The 21505-nt window shown below is 40.2% G+C and overlaps 1 long non-coding RNA gene across 1 annotated transcript in view; it reads right to left on the reverse strand.

The window, feature by feature from the left end:
• Positions 1-20332, reverse strand: part of LOC128929763 (uncharacterized) — a 95233-nt gene extending 74901 nt beyond the window's left edge. Inside the window, exon 1 of the long non-coding RNA XR_013526975.1 lies at positions 20108-20332. This is a non-coding gene — a long non-coding RNA (uncharacterized LOC128929763). The remainder of the gene's footprint in view (positions 1-20107) is intronic.
• Positions 20333-21505: the final 1173 nt, after the last annotated feature.

Raw genomic sequence — 21505 nt, forward strand, 5'->3', positions numbered from 1 at the left:
ATTCCAGCACATTGGGAGGCCAACGCCGGTAAATTACCTGAGGTCAGGGGTCTGAGACCAGCCTGGTCAACATGGCAAAACCCCATTTCTATCAAAAATACAAACCTAGCCTGGTGTGGGGGCACACTCCTGTACTTCCAGCTACTCGAAAGGCTGAGCTGGGGAAATGCTTGAACCTGGGAGAAGGAGGTTGAAGTGAGCTGAGATTTTACCACTGCACTCCAGCCTGGGAGACACAGTGAAACTCCCTCTCAAAAAAAAAAAAAGGAAGAGCGCCATATGCGGTGACTCACACCTGTAATCTCAGTACTTTGGGAGGCCTAAGTGGGTGAATCACCTGAGGTCAGGAGTTTGAGACCAGCCTAATCAACATGAAGAAACCTAGTTTCTACTAAAAATACAAATATATACATATATAAATATATGCATATATATAAATATATACATGTACATACATATATATATATATTTTAGCTGAGCAGTTGCACTGCTACCCCATTCATCACCAATGTTTGATGTCTCTTCTGCTCTTTTTTTTTTTTGGAGATGGAGTCTCGCTCTCTCATTTTTGGAGGTGCAGCCTCCCAGGCTGGAGTGCTGTGGCGTGATCTTGGCTCACTGCAACCTCTGCCTCCTGTGTTTAAGCGATTCTTCTGCCTCAACCTCCCAAGTAGCTGGGACTACAGGCATGCACCACCATGCCTGGTAAATTTTTGTATTTTTAGTAGGGATGGGGTTTCACCATGTTGGCCAGGATGGTCTCAAACTCCTGACCTCCAGTGATCCACCTGCCTTGGGCTCCCAAAGTCCACATTACAGGCGCATTACAGGAATGAGCCACCATGCCTTTTTTTTTTTTTTGAGTTGGGGTCTCCCTATGTTTACCAGGTAGGCGCTCAAGCGATCCTCCCACTTTAACCTTCTGAGTTGCTAAGATTGCAGGTTAGTGTCACCTTGCCTGCCAGGATTTTGTCACCGCAGACCCCTCTCATTCCCTTTCATAGGAAGTCACTGAGAACCAGAAAAGCTTGAGCCAAGAACTAGGGAAACTGATATTTGAACTCATTTCTGTTGGGTGCCAAATTTCTCTGTGTCTCCTTCTGTGAAAATTGGAGGTGGCAAAATCCAGTGGCTCACACCTACAATCCCAGCATTTGGGAGGCCTAGGTGGGTGGATCACCTGAGGCTATTGCACACCAGTCTGGACAAGAGTGAAACTCCATCTTGAAAAAAAGAAAGAAAGAAAGAAGAGAGGAAGAGAGAGAATGAGAGAGAAGAAAGGAGGGGGGAGAGAGAGAGAAGAAATAAAGAAAGAAAATCAGAGGCTTTGCTCCCTTAATTTGACACACTCTGGAGTAATTCTGTCCCTGCTTGAAAGTGATCTCCTTGAGGCAAAGTCTGGGTCTCCTTCCTCTTGTGTGCCTACCCTGGCCTGTCTGTCCCACACTAGCTGCTCAATGAAGGTTGGCCCATGTAGAGTATGGGTTTGAGGCATCCCAAGACTTGGAGTTTAAAAGATGTGAATGAGAAGCCTTGGAATGCTCTGCCCATCAGAAAATGTGTATATCCCAGAGTTCAGCCGAGAAGTTGTGCTCCCTCTGATGCCAGTGCTCAGAGCTCTCCTACCCAGGGTGGAATCTTGGATGGCCAAGTACATTAGCTCAATATTTGCCTTGGGTAGCTGGGTGCAATGGCTCCAGCCACTGTTGGATCTATAATAATAGCACTTTGAGAGGCTGAGGCAGGTATTCAAAATATGATAAATGTAATATCTGAAATGTTTTGAGTGTAACACAAAATTTAAAAGCAATTTTTAAAATTAGATGTAATTCCATTACATCAATATGAAAAAATCCCCTTATGGCAAAACACGGTAAGCAACATCAAAGGACAAACAACAAACTTAAAAGCAACAGTATAAGTCATATCACCAAGAGCTAATTTGCTTAATATATCTAAAGCTCCTACATATCAACAATGAAACAGTAACCATATAATAGAGAAATAGGTAGCACATACGAACAGTGAGCCCTCAGAAAAAGAATTACAAATGACTCATTCACATGAAAAGATGCCCAAATTCAGTAATGAGATATAAAAGTTAAAAATAAGAAGAAAATAACATTTTCACCAATCAGATAAACTCTAGTAGCACTCTGTACTGTTGAGTCTATAAGGAAACAGATACACTAAAACCTTGTTGGTGGAAGTATATACTGATAAAATGTTAATGGAGAACAATTTGGAAATGTGGGAGATGATGTATTTACATGTAAGTATTATGTACTTCAGCATAGATATAACAAGAAAAGTTGCGGGGACAACTAAAGCATGTTACATTCAGTAGATGCCATCACAGTGAATGAGGCAGTCCCATAAGTGCCAAGATGAAGTGATCTCTTAGACACCCAGAGCAGCAGATCTTTTTCCTTGTTGGCTTCACTACTGGTAGAGTCATCTTTGGTAAGGTAAGGCAGAACATCTAATTCAAGAATATGACTTCCCATAAATACTGAAGAATTCAAAGCTACCAATTGAGAAAAGAGCTTTTTATAAAGCAATGTAAAAATCTACAAATTACCTAGAAAACAGAACATCCTGCAGAAAACTCTAATTAAAAACATCCAAAATGGAATTCTTTACTGCACTTGCATGCTAACCTGTCTCATCATCCTACCATATCTGCTTCTTTTCCTCCTCAGAAAACCCCAGATAACAGCACAGAGAGCCCAGATATCCTTAAACTGCACGTAAGATCATGATGTTAAAAACAGCCAGACGGTGATTAACTCATGGATCCCCAAGTGTGTTCTCAGATCATCCACAGGAACCAGAAAGCAGTGAACTTTTCCAAATGCACAGAAACAGAAGCAGAAAGCAAGTGATTTAATCAAGACACCACAAAGATTAAAGGTAAGCATCTACTTACCACGTGAATAAGTGTTTGTCTCATTTTGATCTCCGTCTTAACCAACTACACAAAATTCCTATGAACTGAGTAAAGGTTTATTATACTCCTTTGTGAAATCAGAGGTACTAGATTAACGGAATCTATAACTGCTAAACTATGAAATACAACTAAAGGCTAAACTATGAAGCTTCAGTTTTATTTCAGGCAACCTCCTGACATAAACACAATCTAGATTAAAAAGAAAAAAGAAGCTCAACAACATACACACATCCCCAAAAAATCACACAGAACACAAACACATGGAAACAGTGGGCCTGCTTCCTATCCACAGCACTGTCAATCTTGCTCTGGTAAATGAAAGCCAGGAAGCTCATCCCTGAACAGGATGAAGGGGATGAATACAAGAACAAGAAAGCCCTTCTATCAAGAGAGTTTGGAGTGTGTCTCTGTGTGTATATGTACTCACATTTTTAGTCTCTTTGGTGTGTGAGAGGAAAATAATTCTTGGGGCCCCAAATCACTAAGCTAAAGGGAAAAGCCAAGCTGGGAACTGCTTAGGGACAACCTGCCTGTCACTGAGATAGATGCATAGCTGATTGCCTCCTTTGGAAAGGCTAATCAGAAACTCAAAGAATGCAAGCACTCCTCTCTCTCACCTATCTGTGACCCAGAAGCTCCTTCCAGTTTCAAGTCTCCTTCCCGTCTTTGCTTCAAGTTGTCCTGCCTTTCTGGACACGACCACTGTACTTCTTACATACTTTGGCTGATGTCTCACATCTCCCTAAAATGTATAAAACTAAGCTGTGTCCCGACCACCCTGGCACATGTCATCAGGACTTCCTGAGGCTGTCTCAGGAGTGTGCATCCTCAAACTTGGCAAAATAAACTTTCTAAATTAACTGAGACTTGTCTCAAATTTTCAGGGTTACAAATAATACCAGCAAATCAGGAGACCTGAAGGGAAAAAAGAAGGTAATCTAAATTTATTATGATTGCAAAAATGCATCTGGTATATCCATACAATAGAATATTACTTAGCAAATAGAAGGAAAAGAACTACTGACACAAAACACCATAAATGAATCTCAAAATAATCATGTTGAATGAAAAAAGCCAGAAAAAATAATACCTACTGTATGATTCTATTTATATAAGTTAGAAAATGAAAACGAATCTACAGTTACAAAAAGCTTATCAGTGGTTTCCTGTGGATCAAAGGCAGGAGGGAGGCAGTACTAAAGGGTACAAGAAAACTGTTGGGATGATAAATACGTCTATTATCTCTAGTGGTGAAAGCTCTACGGCTGAATACCTATGTGAAAACATCTAACTTTACACTTCTAATATGTGCGGCTTGGGTGTCACTTGACTCCTCAATAAAGCTGTTTAAAATGTTTTTATGAAAATAAGTATACATTGACCACCAATCGGGTTTAACTGAAACCTTACAAAATGAAGGAGGCGGCCAGGCACGGTGGCTCAAGCCTGTAATCCCAGCACTTTGGGAGGCCGAGGTGGGTGGATCACGAGGTCAAGAGATCGAGACCATCCTGGTCAACATGGTGAAACCCCATCTCTACTAAAAAATATATACAAAAAATTAGCTGGGCACGGTGGCATGTGACTTTAATCCCAGCTACTCGGGAGGCTGAGGCAGAATTGCCTGAACCCAGGAGGTGGAGGTTGCAGTGAGCCGAGATCGCACCACTGCACTCCAGCCTGGGTAACAAGAGCGAAACTGTCTCAAAAAAAAAAAAAAAAATGGAGATTATTTTCACTTTCAAAAGGATATCTGATCACAGTTACATATCATGCTTTGTGGACAAGCAATTTCAGAATAAATACAGATTTCAAATACTTAAATGTATTTCTTCCCATTCATCCTTTTCATTATGTAAAAGAAGCTAAAGCATTTTACAAAAAAAATTCCATCACTTTAAGTTTCTTACAGAGACTCTCTGAAATTCAATAAACAGTTAACTTTTTGGAAGAGATGGGACCTTAAACACCTTCCTGTCCAACTTTCTCAATTTAAGGAAGTAAACTTAGCCCCTCCCCTTGCAGGGAATTCATCCAGTCTCATGGCTTTGAAGTCAGCTCTATGTTGCTGACACCTACGTTTGTCATTTTAATCTTGACCTCCCCACTGAACTACAGATATTTATTCCACTGCCGACTAAACCACGTCACTTCACTATCTCATAAGTATCTAAAACCAGTTGTGGCCAAAAGGTATCTTCTGATTCCCCTCACCACCAACTTCTCGAATTTTCCCCATCTTAGTAATTGAACCATCACACATTCAGTTGCTCAACTAAAACCTAGAAATCAACTCTTGACTACTCATCTCCTGCCTTCCACATAGAATCCACACTTAAGTTCTTAGCTCTGTCTGCAAAGTAGATTGTCAAAGCTGGCCCAGGCTCCATCTACACAGCTACTGTGGCTTCTTACCCAGAAAACAGCTCTGAAAGGTCCTCATTTCCTCTTCTGCCTCTACCAGTCATCACTACACAGTAGCCACAGTCATGAGGCCATCAATCCCCAGACCTAGAACACTCTACAGATTTGCTGCCATCATTAAAGTGACATCCTAACTTCTTATTCTGCCCTAAAATATCAAGGCCCTTTCCACCTCTCTAGCCTCATCTACCACTATTTCTTCTCTGGATACATTCCAAAATTTCATACTGACTGTCTCAAACACAGCAAACTCATTTCCACCCCAAAGCCAACGCTTTCCCACCTCCAGGCCTGGAATGCACATAGATACTTCACCATTCATATCTCAACTCAAATAACATCTTCAAAATCTTCGCAGACCTCACAATCTACAGAAGCATCCCCTGGTGAGAAGCTGGTGGTGAGGGGAATCAGGAGCCCTTTGGCCTCAATAAGTTTGGAAATGCATTAAACATTCAAGTGAATATTTAATTCACTTATCATAGACCCCATTTTACTGATGTTATGGTACTTATCACTATCTAAAATTATCTTGTAAAGTTCTTTACTTATTTATTATATATGCTAATAAAATTCATTCATTCATTTATTCATTCATTCATTCCTGCTATGCCTATCAAAAGCACTAGCCCAAATAAGAACTGTGATCTTTTCTTATTTCACTTGAAATAATTCATTTCTGGGTGCCTGGTTAAAAAGTACCCATGTGCATTTTTTTTTTATGTCTATTTTAGTTCTTTTTAAATTCCTAAGTTTGACGATTGGGTTCCACGCTCAAACCTGAGTGTGAACATTTTTACAACATCAGCACATTACCAGTCTGACGTTTAAAAATAAAGGTCAATTTCAGGCAGGGCAGTGGCTCATGCCTATAATCCCAGCACATTGGGAGGCCGAGGCGGGTGAATGACGAGGTCAAGAGAGCAAGACCATCCTGGTCAACATAGGTGAAACCCCGTCTCTACTAAAAATACATAAAATTAGCTGGGCACGGTGGTGCACGCCTGTAGTCCCAGCTACTCAGGAGGCTGAGGCAGGAGAATTGCTTGAACCCAGGAGGCAGAGGTTGCAGTGAGCCAAGATCGTGCCATTGCACTCCAGTCTGGGTAACAGCAGCGAAACTCCGTCTCAAAAAAAAAAAAAAAGAAAGGTCAATTTTAGAAGATTCCAAATCTTGTTCCTTAAACCATTTTACATCAGTACATTACCTGTCTGATATTCAATTTCAACTGTCCAATTAATTTTACAAGTTTTCAAATTATGCTTCTAAAAAACTGAAAAATTCAATGACTGGCATGCCTCATTATCATGAGATTTCTATTTGATATAATATCAACTTATCAATTTACATGAATGTTGTTGATTTTGAGATTGCATAGCTTGTCACTACAATAGCACACTTTTTGATAAGGATAAGGTCAATATAAGAAGTATTTACTTTTAATGATTAAACTGGATCTCTAATATCTTACCTTTGGGATACTTAGCAAATAGTCACATATAATATACTATCTAAATGCACCAATTTAAACTTTTTTTTTTTTTGAGATGGAGTTTCACTGCTGTTACTTAGACTGGAGTGCAATGGCATGATCTCGGTTCAGGCAAAGCTCCACCTTCTGGGTTCAAGCAATTCTCCTGCCTCAGCCTTCCGAGTAGCTGGGACTACAGGCGCGCACCACCGTGCCCAGCTAATTTTTGTATTTTTAGTAGAGACGGGTTTCACCTATCTTGACCAGGATGGTCTCAATCTCTTGACCTCCTGATCCATCCGCCTCAGCCTCCAAAAGTGCTGGGATTATAGGCGTGAGCCACCACACCCAGCCCAATTTAAACATTTTTAATTCATTTATTTTCTTTTTTAGAATTTCAAAGCTTTCAGACACTGCTACCAAAAAAATCACAATAGATTTTTTTACCTGGTTTTTACACATTAAAAATGATCTCATTGTAAGTCATTAATCACTGGGATGTATATTTTATAAGGACAGAGATATTTATCCAGTCGGTTCATTGTATCCCCCAGCACCTATTCCTGGCATATTATCAGCTTAAAATAATATGTGCTGTTAAATATCTGCAAGCTTTTGTTTTATCTTATGGAGATCACCATATTACTTCCACATTTAGAGCATACTGCTAATATGTGTAATCTCTTCTTGCTATTGCTTGATGCCATGAAAATATTAAGCATGATCTGAACAGCAATTCTAAATCACAAGTTCTTGAATTTCAAGTTATACAGTGATACGTGGCAAATGGGTGGCAAGAGATCAACATAGATTTTTGCATAAGGTGTGATCAACATAGATTCTCTTACATTGTGCTGAGGAGGCAAGACTCAATATGGAGTCCGGATACACAGACTGCTCTAGGGCTAGGGAGAAAGCCACCAATGGAAGACTGTCTGTCAGTGCATGAGAGTATCAAACTTTATACTGATGCCAAGGTGAATGTTAAATAGCACTACAGGGCTGATAACGAACGTTGCCATAATAAAGTAGTTAGAAGCAACCATTATGAATCATAAAAAAGCAGCTCAGTTTTGGTGTGCTGCAAGTAATTTATACTAATGAAAATTAAAATAGTCAAGTTCATCAATAATCATTCATGAATAGTCAAGATTATTCCTAAGACATTACTCTTGCCCTCACATTTCTAAGAAAAAAGCAGCAGAGATACAACTAGTTTTCTGGGAACTACATACCACACAGTGAACGCGAGTGGGAATGTGTGTCATCTGAATGCCACCTATCATGTCAAAGTAGGCTGACTGCAGATCTGAAGCAAGCAGCTTTCTACCACCTAATACATCCTAAATATGAATCCCTGTTCCATCTTCAACCAAGTTACCTCTGGCATTTATAACCTGTTTCTTAATATAAAAATAAGAATAATCCCTGTCTAGATTTGCAAATAATAAAATTTATAAAGAAAAAGAAAAGTAAACATATACTTCTAATCCTTTGATCAGCAAGGTCTGCCTACCTGGCTGGCTGGATGGACTGAGGAGGAGCAGGTTCAGAACCCACTGGGAAAGCTCCTATACAAGGTAAGATGACAAGTAAACAGGCCATTATTTAACAAACAAAATGGTCTTTAATAAAATATGCATTATATCACTTCACACCCACCAAGATGCCTATAATCAAAAAGACAGTAACGGTTGACAAGAATGTAAAGAAACTGGAACCCTCACACATTGCTGGTGAGAATGTAAAATAATAGAATCACTTTGGAAGACAGTTCCTCAAAATGTCAGGTATAGTTATCATATGAACCAGTAATTCCACCCCTAGGTATACACACAGAAGAAGTAAAAACAGATCTACACAAAAGTTCTACGCAAATGTTCACAGCAGCATTATTCATACTTCCAAAAAACATGAAAACAACCCAAATGTCCACCAACAGGCAGACAAATAAAATGTGGTATATCCATATAATGGAATAATATTTGCCAATTAATAAAAAATGCATGATGATATACAAAGATAGATAAACCTTGAAAACATGCTAATGAAAGAAGTCAGACACAAAAGACCACAACTCTTCTGAGAGCACTTACATAAAATGTCTAGAATAGGCAAATCTATAGAGACAGAAAGTAGATGAGTGGTTGCTTAAGGCCGAGAAATTTTGGAAAAATAGGGAGTGACTGTGAATGGGTACAAGATTTCTTTTTGTGATGAAAATGTTTCATATTAGACAGTGGTGAAAGCTGTACAACTGTGACTATATTAAAACTGTTGAACTGTACACTTTAAATGGGTGAGTCCTATGGTATGTGAACTATATCTTGATAATGCTATCAAAATATATTGTACATTATCTTTAAATAATTACAGCTTTCAACCATCAAATGACATGTCTTATCAAGATGAAGTATGGATATGTTGTCACCCCAACAGCTACATTCCATATAGTTCACAAAGTCCTCTCACAGCCCCCAGTCCCCATGACCAAGAGTATTCCCCAGGGCATTTCTGCCAGAGCTCCCAGAGAAGATGCTTTCTCTTCCTAGGATCATGGGTGGAGCTGGTTTCAACTGGAGCTCCTTCTGTGACGAGAGAATAGGCTAACACTGTAATAAAAGCAGAATGAGAGAGGGAGTGGGGCAGTGGAATAAAGAAGGAGGGGGAAAGAGAAAGGTGAGAAAGGAGACATAGAGAGGAAGAGCACAGTAATTATTGTTGGAGCATCTGCATCCAGCCATGCTGGCTAGTTTAAAGTGGGTTTCTGTAATTTGCTTTTAGGAGAGTCTTTATATGTTACTTCACTACAAACTCTTTCTCTACTTAACTGATACTTTCCAAGGATATATACACAAGTAAAACTAAATCCTGGGCATTTTTTGTTTAATAAAAAGACACATGAAACATTGGAAAGAGCACACATAGCTCAGTGGTTAAATGAAGTCAGACAGACTTAGAGTCAAATGTGAGTCCCAGGCTTACCTAAGTGACCTTGGGAACACACAATTTAACTTCCCCAAATCTTAGTTGCCACTTCTGTAAAATGGGAGCCCTAGGTTTGGTTTTCTTACAGACAGGTCACTGTCCACATTAAATGAAATAACTCATGGCAGTGTCTCAATACAGTACGTGGCATATAAGAACACAATGATATGACCCACCATTATTAGTGGTAAACTCATGATTTATCACAGATATATTTAGAGCATAAAAAAGTATTGTTTTAAAGCAAAGATAGTATGAATAAGACTAGTAGGTAAGAGCCAGAGAAAACTGTACCATGCTTCACAAAAAAATACTTCTTATTCATTTGGAGAGCATTATTTTTAAGACATGCTAAACCTAGTAATGGTAAACACAACAGCCAGAACCAAAAATACTAATTCATAAAAATTAATTCTGGTTCTTAGCTAACCTTGCCCAATACATACTTTGGTCAGAGTTATTTCTTTAGCCTTCAATCTACAATCACTTTTGGAAACCACTCCCCACTTGAAAATAGAAAGCTTTAGACAGCTATTTAGATTGCTAAGCTTTCTGTCCTTCTACAACACTGCATATTATTGCATCCACATGAGAGAATTCCCTGCACTCATCTACTGACCATAGATATCATTAACTTGGCTCAGACACAAGTCCTCTCCAAAAGTGACCTTGTGATCACCCAGTTCTGAGTTTATTCATTCATTCAACAAAGACTTAATGAGAACCTACTATGTGCAAAGTACTGTACTAGCTACCAGAGATGCAGAGAATAAAAGAGATACCTCTTCCCTGTGGTCTCATGAGGACCTGTTGCCTCCTCATCACAACACTGACCACACTGATTACTGATTTTCTAATTACTTCTCTGCAACCACTACAGAGACTCAAAGCAACCTGAGGTCAGGGACCATAGCAAAGCTGATTTGCACCATATCACATTATTTTGAATAAGTCATAAAAAAAAAAACAAATAGAATGAGATGTCAATACAATATAGCCACAGCATAGCTATTTGCATGGTCAGAGACTCATGCAGAGCAAACTCTGAAGTGGGTAGAAACACAAACTTTACAGGTAACTGAGTCTCCCATCAGTGCTGAATATAGCCTGCCCCTAAGATCTTGGCTACATCTAGAGCTTGATCCAAAGTATATAATACAGATATAAAATTACATGATACAAATATAAAATATGCATTTATTTTTATAAATATATGATTATCTTTTCATTGAAAATATGTCTATATAAGGTAAAGAATAATAAAGTTGCACATTGATTAGCTAAAATGGAATTTCTTAGATAAAATGCACCAGTTCCAGAAAAAAACAAAAACAACAACTCATCCAATATGAATTTAAATAGCCCAGTAACTGTTAAGAAAACTGGCTTTGTAATTTAAAATCCCATAAACATCTCTAGGCCAGTGAGGTGCAGTGGCTCACACCTGTAATTTCAGCACTTTGGGAGGCTGAGGCGGGTGGATCACCTGAGGTCAGGAATTCAAGACCACTCTGGCAAACATGGTGAAACCCTTCTCTACTCAAAATACAAACTATTAGCTGGGCGTGGTAGCGGGTGCCTGTAATCCCAGCTACTCAGGAGTCTAAAGCTGGAGAATCCTTGGACCCATGAGGTGGAGGGTGCAATGAGCCAAGGTCGTGCCATTGTACTCCAGCCTTGGCAACAAGAGCAAAACTCCATCCTTCACCTCCCCATCCAAAAAAAAAAAAAAAAAAAAAACTTGGCCCAGATGGCTTTACTAAATAATTCTATCAAATTTTTTAGAAAGAATTAACACTGGTTTTATGCAATCCCTCCCAGAAAATAGAAGAGAAAGGAATACATCTCAATTCAATAAAGGGAGTGGTCTAGACATAAGGAGACTAAGGAGAGTTTAGAACCAAATGCAACCTGTAATTCCAACTAGATCCTGTTGTTAAACAGAATTTGATCAGATAACCAGTAAAGCTTGAGTAAAGTTGAAGAAGTGATGATAGAAATGTATTAATTTTCTAATTTTGATGGTCATTTTGATATTACACAGAAGAATGTCCTTAGGAAATGCCACTAAAATATTTGGAAGCAATGGGTCATCAAGTCAGCAACTTATTAGCAAATGGTTCAGGGAAAAGCAAATGTTATCTGAATTGTACTGATAATCTCCTGAAAATTTAATCTTGTTTTAAAACAAAGAAAACTATTTCTTAAAAATATAGGAGGCTATCTTTATGATCTCAGGATACAGAAGAATTTCCTAAACTAGGTATAAAAACACTGCAAATATAAATGTTATAAATTCAGCCACATGAAGATTAAGAACTTTATAAATGGAACATTATTCAGCTTTTCAAATGCAAAGAAATTCTGGCTTTTATGAGTCATATAACATATATCATATGTGACAACATGGATAAACCCTGGAGACATGCTAATTCAGATATGCCACTCCCAAAATGACAAACGCTGTAAGTTTCCACTTATATGAAGTATCTAGAATAGTCAAATTCATAGAAACAAAAGGCCAGCTGCTGGGCCTGGGGGAAATAGAGAGTTGATTAATCAATATACAGTTTCAGTTCTGTAAGATGAAAATGTGGAGATCTAGTATTCAATGTTGTGAATACAGTCATCACTACTGAACTACCCACTTAAAGATGGTTAAGATGGCAAATTTCATGCTTTTTACCACATATATATACACATTTGTGGATAACACTTGAAGAAAGAAAGAAAATGGTTAACACAATATTGCAGAAGTCTCTCCTCTCTGGGATGTGATCTGAAAAGGGCACACAGAGAACTTAAAAAAAAAATTTTCTTGAGTTCAAGTACAAGTGGTTTTCATCATCCTCTAAAAGGATAAGCTCCTGCAAATCTAGTTTTTAGAATCAACTCCCCAGGAAAGAGAAGATGAGCCAGCGCAAAAGCTGTGAAAATAAATAAAGAACTAAAAGACAGGGAAGGCAAAAGGAAAGAATCATGAATTCTCTCAGTATTATTAACTTTAAATTATATTCTCTAAATTAATAAAGGATCAATTTCTGTATAACAATTTAAAGTTATAAGTGGTACTGGTCAAACTAGATGTACTTTATGTAACTACCAAATATCTTTCTAAAATATGGAGACAAATAATATCAATCCCTCAGCCTTTCTATATTGCTCACCAAAACAGGAATCAGACAGGACAGGGGCAGTCCTCAGTGGTCTGAACCAAGAGAAGCACGAAGAGGCACTGAGGGCCAGCGTTCTGCCTTGAGAAAGCAGAAGCTGGTGGCTACACAGTATACAGTTTGCTCAGAGGCCTCCCACTTCTTACTGGTTTCCTGCTAAGAAGAAAAAAAAAGGTAAGGCTCAAAAATATACCCACATGGTTCCTTATGGGGTGGGGGAGAAATTAAAATGTCTAATTCTTCTTCTCAATAGCTTTAAAATATACAAATCAAATTCTAAATTTTCTACTGTCAACTGGCTATATCAGCTGGGACTCAGGTCAGATACAGACAGGTCACTGAGGCTGACTGAAAATCACCTATATTTTACTCTTATTTTTATTCACAACGCTTTCAGGAAAAAAACTTTTGATTAAAATTTTTCTCATCATTCTACTCAAAGTACCATAAGCTCTTTATTCTATCAAATGAGATTCTTACTCTGAAAAATACAATAAAATTCTTTAAAGATAAAATGTGCAACCTCCAAATAGAATCTTGAGTCCTGCCCTATTCCCTGAACTTCAGATTCACATCTTCAATGTTCTTCACATTTCTACTTCAAAGGCTAGCCAGCATCTGAAACTTAACACAGTTGAAAGGAGTATCATTCATATACACCCGTTCTCATATTCCAACAGCCATTTCTCTTCCAGGCTGGTGTCAAAGGTTGTCACACTTACCTTCCACTGAGCTGTTAACACTTAAACTGTCCATGGGCAGCAAAGCTAAAAGAGCACCGATTGTAACACTTCTTCTGGGGCCTCAGGGCCTGCACAGAGTTTTGCTCCTCCCAGCACCCAAAAGCACTCACCCCAGCTCCTGCACACGCTTACCTGCATGTTCCTTCCCACGATGGGTTGAGCACAGGGGGTTCTAGTGAGTGGAGTCTGCCCCTGCCAGCGCCTGAGTGCTACTTCCAGCACCCACACCCCAGTTCCCACCAGCAAAGCGTTCAGGGAAATTATCCTTCTTCACTATCTCAGTCAGGTGACCAAATCAACATCAACAGTGATCAGTCACATTGAAAGTATACACCCTTTCCTTTGTATGATGTGATGAAAAGGACACTTCATCTTTTCAGTCTTCCTCCCAGGCATCCATAAACCCAGACATATTATGATAAACACATTTAATAAATCCCACTTGAGGGACAGTCTACAAAATACATGACCAGTAGTCCTCAAACCTGACAAGGTCACCAAAAAAGAAAGGAAAGTCTGAGAAACTGCCACAGTCTAAAAGAAGCTAAGGAGACACAAAGACTAAATGTAGTATGGTAACCTGCATAAGATCCAGGAACACAAAAAGGACCTTGTTATAAACTGAATGTTTGTGACCTGCCCAGAATCCACATATGTTGAAGCTTTAACCTCGAATGTAATAGTATCTGGAGCTAGGGTGTTTGGGAGGTAACCAGCATTAGATGAAGTCATGAGGGCAGGGCCCTGGTCTGATGGGATTAGTGCTCTTATAAAGAGGCACAGAGAGCTTGTTCTTTCTCTCTTCTGGTGAGAACACACCTAGGAAAGCGGACTGTGCTGTGTGCAAGTGAGGAAGAGACTCCTTACTGGAACCCAACCATCCTGGCACCCAATCTCAGACTTTCCACCTCCAGATTTGTGAAAACAAATTTCTCTTGTTTAATCCACTCAATCTATGGAATTTTATTATGGCAGCTGACTGATACAGACCTTAAGTAAAAATTAAAGAAATCAATCATGTATAGAATTTAGTCAATAATAATGTATCAATATTACTTCACTAAATGTGACAAATGACCACACTAATGTAACAGTTTAACAATATGAAAACTGGATGTAAGTTATTTGAAAACTCTACTATTTTCACTACTTTCTGTAAATTTAAAACTCTTCTAAAACACAAAGTGTATTTCTAAAAATTCGATGGCTTCCTATCATATTTTTCTTAAACCAAAGGCTTCCCAATCTCTTTCACTCATCATCTAATCACCTTGTTTACTCTGGTTACCATGTTCACCTTTACAAGGGTTACACAGTATGAGTTACATACATGTACACATTTGTCAAAATCGATTAAACTGCACACTTAAGATCTATGCATTTCTCTATATATATTATACTTCAATTACAACTGTGTTAAAATATATGATTGCCAAATGAATACTCTAATGACCCAAAAAGTACCCTTGAATTTGGTGGCTGAAAACACTAACATTTCATTTGCTCTGGAATCTGCAATTTGGACATGGATCAGCATGGACACTTCATTAATTCTCTATTTGCCAGTAGCCAGCAACTGGTATTATCTAAAGGCTCACTCGCATGTCAGATGGTGAATGCTGGCTGTCACCTGAGACTTTAGCTGGGCCTGTAGGTTCAAGCACCAACACAAGGCATCTTTATGTGCCCCGAGATTCCTCATGATATGGTGGCTGTGTTACAAAAACTTTATATTCAGTGTGACTCTAATTCTATTTCAATATACACACACATTCTAAAAAAATTAACAGAAGTTTTCCCTGGAGTAAAGAAAAATGAGTGATTTTTAAACTTTCATAGTTATACATTTTTATTTTATAAATTTTATACCATAAACATGTATTACTTTCTAAATCAAATGAAAAAAATTCAGTTCCCTGTTAGTGTACATAATACACTAGTGTAAACACAAATGAAATTAAAAATGCAAAAATGTCAAAAATATTTAATTATTAAAAAAAAAAAAGAATCCACTCACAAACAGCAAAAACATTACAAAATACTTGATTCATTCTGCCTTACTTCCCTACCCTCCCCATCACGAGACAGAGTTTCACTCCTGTTGCCCAGGCTGGAATGCAATCCGCTCACTGCAACCTCCGCCTCCTGGGTTCAGGCGATTCTCCTGCCTCAGCCTCCTGAGTAGCTGGGATTACAGGCATGCATCACAATGCCCAGCTAATTTTTGTATTTCTAGTAAAGACAGGGTTTCAACATTTTGATCAGGCTGGTCTTGAACTCCTGACCTCAGGTGATTCACCTCCCCCAGCCTCCCAAAGTGCTGGGATTACAGGCGTGAGCCACCTCACCCAGCCCACCTTACTTTTCAAGTTATAGAAGAACTGAACATCAGCACATCAGAAACTAACAAAGAACACAAATATGCTCAATGATATGTGATGTCTTCTAAATCACACATCTGGCCCTTTTCGTGGCACAGCTCTCCCTTAGTCCAATTCCTTCCTCAAAACCTTCTCTCTATATTTTCCTTTAATCAAAATAACCTTCTAAACATTACCTAGAAATAAAATCATCTGGAAAGCAAGGCCTACAAAGGCAAACCTCAGATGCTAGATACTTTCTATCTTACAGCATGGTGTCTCCTCACTTGATAATAGATCTTTTACTAAGATTTAAGGCCAACTGAACAAATACTATGGCTACCTCAAGGTGACTCTGGAATTCTCAGTAATGATTAAACAACACAGGAGTCAATGGCAAGATCTTTTGTTCCTTTTCCTTCCCTGGCCTCAGCCTTATTGCAAAACACTCCCTCCCTTCTGCTATCTGGCCCCTCAAGGCATGTTCTTACATTCCATGCGGACCAATAATTTCTATTATCTCATAAATTCTATACTTACTTTAGTAAAAAGTTAACTGTTTTTGTTACACTAAAGTCCTTTTCTTCATCTGACATTAAACAACTACTATAATTTTCTAATTTTTCAAAACACTGTTAATTTGCACACACCAAATCAACATACTTCTATGTTGCATTTTTGCACTTTTCATTTTCTGATTTGCCTTTTTCCTGCTGACTCACACTATTTGATTACAACAAATTCCTAATTTTTCCTCAACCTGCTCAATTTAAAATGCTCAATTTAAAAATGATAGCTAAATGATTTTATTCATCCAATTTTATAATATGAGTTTTTAGTTATTTCAAGAACTTCATCAACAAGCAAGTCAATTCTTAGGTGCTTCAAAGAAACAATTATCAGTATGAAAAGTTAAGGTTTATGTGGTATTAATCAAATATTCTCAAGACTTGCTCAAATAGAAAACAAATGTAAATATACTCACGTGTTGCTTAATAATGGGGATGCATTCTTAAAAATGCATCATTAGGCAATTCACTGTGGACATCACAGTGGACTTATACAAACCTAGACAGTCTAGCCTACTACACGTGCACCTAGATGGTACAGGCTATTACTCCTAGGTTGCAGACCTATATAGCAGATTACTGTAATGAATACTATAGTATGTGTGTATCTAAACATAGAAAAGGTACTGTAAAAATACAGCATAAAAGATAAAAAATGGTATACCTATATAGGGCACTCACCATGCATGGAGACTGCAGGACTAAAAGTTGTTGTGGAAGTGGGGGTGAACGAATGTTAAGGTCTCAGACATTGCTCTACACCACTATCGACTTTATAATGACTTTACACTTAGGCTACACTGAAAAGTTATTCTTTCTTCAGTTAACTTTGGCTTACTGTAACTTTATTTTACAAACTTTTAAACTCTTCTATAGTTGCACTTAGCTTAAAACACACATTGTATATCTGTACAACATATTCTTTCCTTATATCCTAATTCTATAAGCTTTGTTCTATTTTTAATTTTAAAACTTTTTCTTAAAAACTAAGACACAAACACCCACTAGCTTGGGCCTACACAGGATCCAGATCATGCACATCACTGTCTCCCACCTCCAATCTCGTCGCACTGAAAGGTTTTCAGGGGCAACAACACGCATGTAGCTCTCACCTGCTATTATGACAGTGCCTTCTTCTGGAATATTTCCTGAAAGACCTGCCTCAGGCTGTTCTATAGTTAATTTTTCTTTTTAATCAACAGAAGTACGCACTAAAACAATGACAAAATGGGTAGAAACTACACAAATCAATAATGTATTTAACGTTATCAAGTATTACGTACTGTACATAATTGCATATGCAACACTTTTACAGGGACTGGCTGCACAGGAAGTTTGTTTACACCAGCATCACCATAAAAACATGAGTAATTAAGAAATTATGAATACTACAGCTTCAGTAGGCAATGGGAATTTTTCAGCTCCCTTATAATCCGTGGGACCAAAATCATATATGAGCTCTGATGAACTCACGGGCACTATGCAGTACATAACTGTACTACACAAATTAGGGCTATACGTGGCTGTACAAATTTATAGTAGTCCCAAGCTACAAATCCAAGACCTTCAGCTAAACAAAGACATGTCAAAAAGTTTTAAGTCCTGTCTCCTTCCCATGATTCTCCTGATTATTTCAGTACTGAAAAGAACTTTCTCTGGTTGCTGAGATGTTTAAATGAGTTCATTACTATGAAAAAGGTATTATTAGCATAACAAAGAAAGTATTTCGGCATGGGAGGGAGGGGTACGCCTATGGCAGACACCAGGTCCGGAGAAAGGAAAGAAAGGGTGAAGAGACAGAGAGTATGTGAACACATGCCGGTCTCCCTAAAAGAAATGTAAATGTATATGGCTATCTCACTTGCTCCTCATCAGCAATGTGTGTATGTGTTTTTTTTTTTACAGACACCTACGCTGCATTTGTTGATACACTGGCTGCAACCTGTTTAAATCAGGCTGACACTGCATGTCAGGGTGGAAAACAGCGATGATCTTCCACAGGACTAAGAAGATGAAAAACACTAAATTCTGATCAATTTATTAATAAACAGAACAGTATTTTCTTCAAATACACGATTAATTTCACTACCAATACTTTGTTCGCAGGATACACATTATAACTGCTGTTAAAGATAGGTGGGCATGACCACAATAAGAGATTTCAATAGAAGGCAAAATTATTTATTTTTTTCTATTTAATTATTTTGTATTTTACACTCGTTCCACGTAAGTTTATTTAAAAGAATAAAGCACAAAGCAGCCTGTACCCTAATGTCAGGTTTCCAGCTTGCTGCTAGGAAAAGCAGTCTGGATAAGAGAGAACCTGTATTATAAATGAAATTCCCTAAGACTAAACAACATGCGCGCAGTCCAGCTAAAAACGGTGAACCAGTATCCCCTGTAAAGTGCAAACACTTACTTCTAGGTTAAGTACGCTACAAACAATTGTAAGCGAAATTTCCAAAGTCAACTACCTTTGGCTAGGGGCCAGAGCAATCACCTAACTATCTCCCACACCTGGCATCAACAACTTCCTTAAATCTTATACTGAATTCTCCCAACAAAATACGTCCAAGCTTTCTTTGCTGAATAAAAATGGCGCTGCTTTTCCCGTCACATTATTGTTGATTTCTCAGTAATCCTTAGGCCCTTTAACCATCAAACTCAATTGGCCTCATTTAAATGCCACCCTTCCCTGAACACTGCCAAGTGCTTTTTTGAGGGTTGGGCCAGGAGGTACGGGTGGCTGCTTGTATATACAAGGCTGCAACTTTCTCAGCTAGAATCCTGGGGATAACTCCCTCTCACTTTTCTTCATAACCTCGGCCTTCCCCGAAACTGTTGCCTCTGTCTCCCTTAAACCACACTACAATGCAAACTCTCCCCAAAGTGCAGTAGCACTTAAGTTTCTCTGTGCCCCTCGCACCCATTGACGCCATCTCTAATGCAACGTTCACACCTAGACTCACGCCTCAGCCTTTCCGGGGGTCGTTCAGAGCCACCCGCCGGGCAGGCACCACCACGCCGGCCTCTCCGGAGCACAGCCTTCCACTCCGTCTACATCCCAGCCGGTGCACCCGAAGGCACCCAACCGCTGAGTCCCAGCCCCGCTGCGGCAGAGGGCAGGAACCAGCACGCACACCCTCAAGTCTACATGAAGACCCTCCCCGGCGCTGTCGCCGGCACCGACGCGACCACCCCGGGCCTGGGCGGTGGATGGGGGTCTGGGGCGCACGCCGCGGAGGCAGGGAGGAGGCCGGCGGGAGCGAGAGGTCACCGGGACAGGCTTGTCTTCCCCTCCCTTCCAGCAGCGGCGGGCCCCAGTCCCCACCCCTCTCCCAGGCCCCCCGGTCTGGCGGCACCACGCCCGCAAAGGGCAGTGAGGGCGCCTACCCGACACCTGGATGCCTCGCGGTACCTGAACCCACCTGGTCTAGTGGCAGCTGCACCGCATCTCCGAGGGGCCGCGGCAGGGTGGAGTCCGTGGTACTGGCGGTGCCGGAGGACGACGGAAAAGCTTAGACTAGGGACTGCTCTCGACTTTGCGCCCAGCCGCTGCCCGCGCTCACTGCTAGTGACCGCTCCCCCGCCTCCGACTTCCAGCGACTCCCAACGCCGGTTACCCACTTTGCGCACCGCAGGCGCCTACTGCCGCCCACGGCACAATCGCAGCGTGGAACCTTGACGCGACAGCCAATCAGAGAGGGCCGGCCGCACAGCGCCCCTCCCCCTTGCCGAGGGGTGGGGCGAAGGGAGGGGGCTCTCGCGAAGGCTGTAGCCTGAGGGTGCCTGGCGGGCGGAGTGGGATGTTTTTCCGGGGTGAAACTTTAGAAGGGCGTCTTTGCCCCCTCACCCCTCCCTTTGTTCTCCCTGGAATGTCACGGCCATCCGCCTCTCTCTAGGAGGGACAGCAGGCAACCTAGGGGTGGGCAGTGGCCCCCCAAAAAAGGAGCGAAGTGAGGGGCGTCCCAAGCATTGCTGGGGACATTGGGGACCAAGCTTGGGCCTGGGAGGAGGGGGACGGTAAACCAAACCTACCTGAAAAGCCCCTTTGTCTTCCAAACTGCTGTGTAAAAGCGCAAAGTTGAGAACAATCCCGTGGTCTGACCCTTTCAGTCCCCCTCCAGCTGCACCTGGGCCTTCCAGCCGGAGCGAGGTGTTCCTGGGTTGGATGCCTGTGGTCGCAGGGAGACCGACTTACCTTTGTTGCGTTAACGTTTAGTTCTTTGTTCGCCAGCTGCTCTTATTGAATGTCCTGCCTTCCTCCTCAAAGAGGTGGTTTCTAAGCATCCCCTCACCCCCTGAGCACAGTCACCCTCAGACTTTTGAATTCTGCATGTCCACATACCTTCTGGGTGTTGAGGGAGGGTCATATATATGTGTAATCCATTTCAGCTCTTGAAAATGCAACATCAACTTTCGTTCAGCAGACTTTTAGAAGAGGAACGCCACAGGAGGGTTCCTAATTCCCCTTGGGAGCTCAAGACTTAAGGGTTTGGCAGTTTGCGATTCCGGTAAAAATAGGGTTTACTGGGAGTTTAACCGCATGTTCTAATACTTTTGGTAGAATAGCTCAATAATCCTCACAATTACGCTGTGAGATAGATACTATTATACACCATCTTTCAAATAATTGAGGCACAGAAAACTTAACGTAATTTGCCCAAGAACACACAACTAAGTAGACTGGAATCCAAGTAACCTACCTCCAGAGCTGACCTTGCCACTAGACCTTTGTCTTCCTCGCACCTAAACCCATTCCAGAAATTCCCATCAGCTACCATTTGCTTTATGACTAGTCTGGGATCTTAAACAATAGGACAGCA

Source organism: Callithrix jacchus, chromosome 15 (genome assembly GCF_049354715.1).
Source record: "Callithrix jacchus isolate 240 chromosome 15, calJac240_pri, whole genome shotgun sequence".
NCBI lineage: Eukaryota > Metazoa > Chordata > Mammalia > Primates > Cebidae > Callithrix > Callithrix jacchus.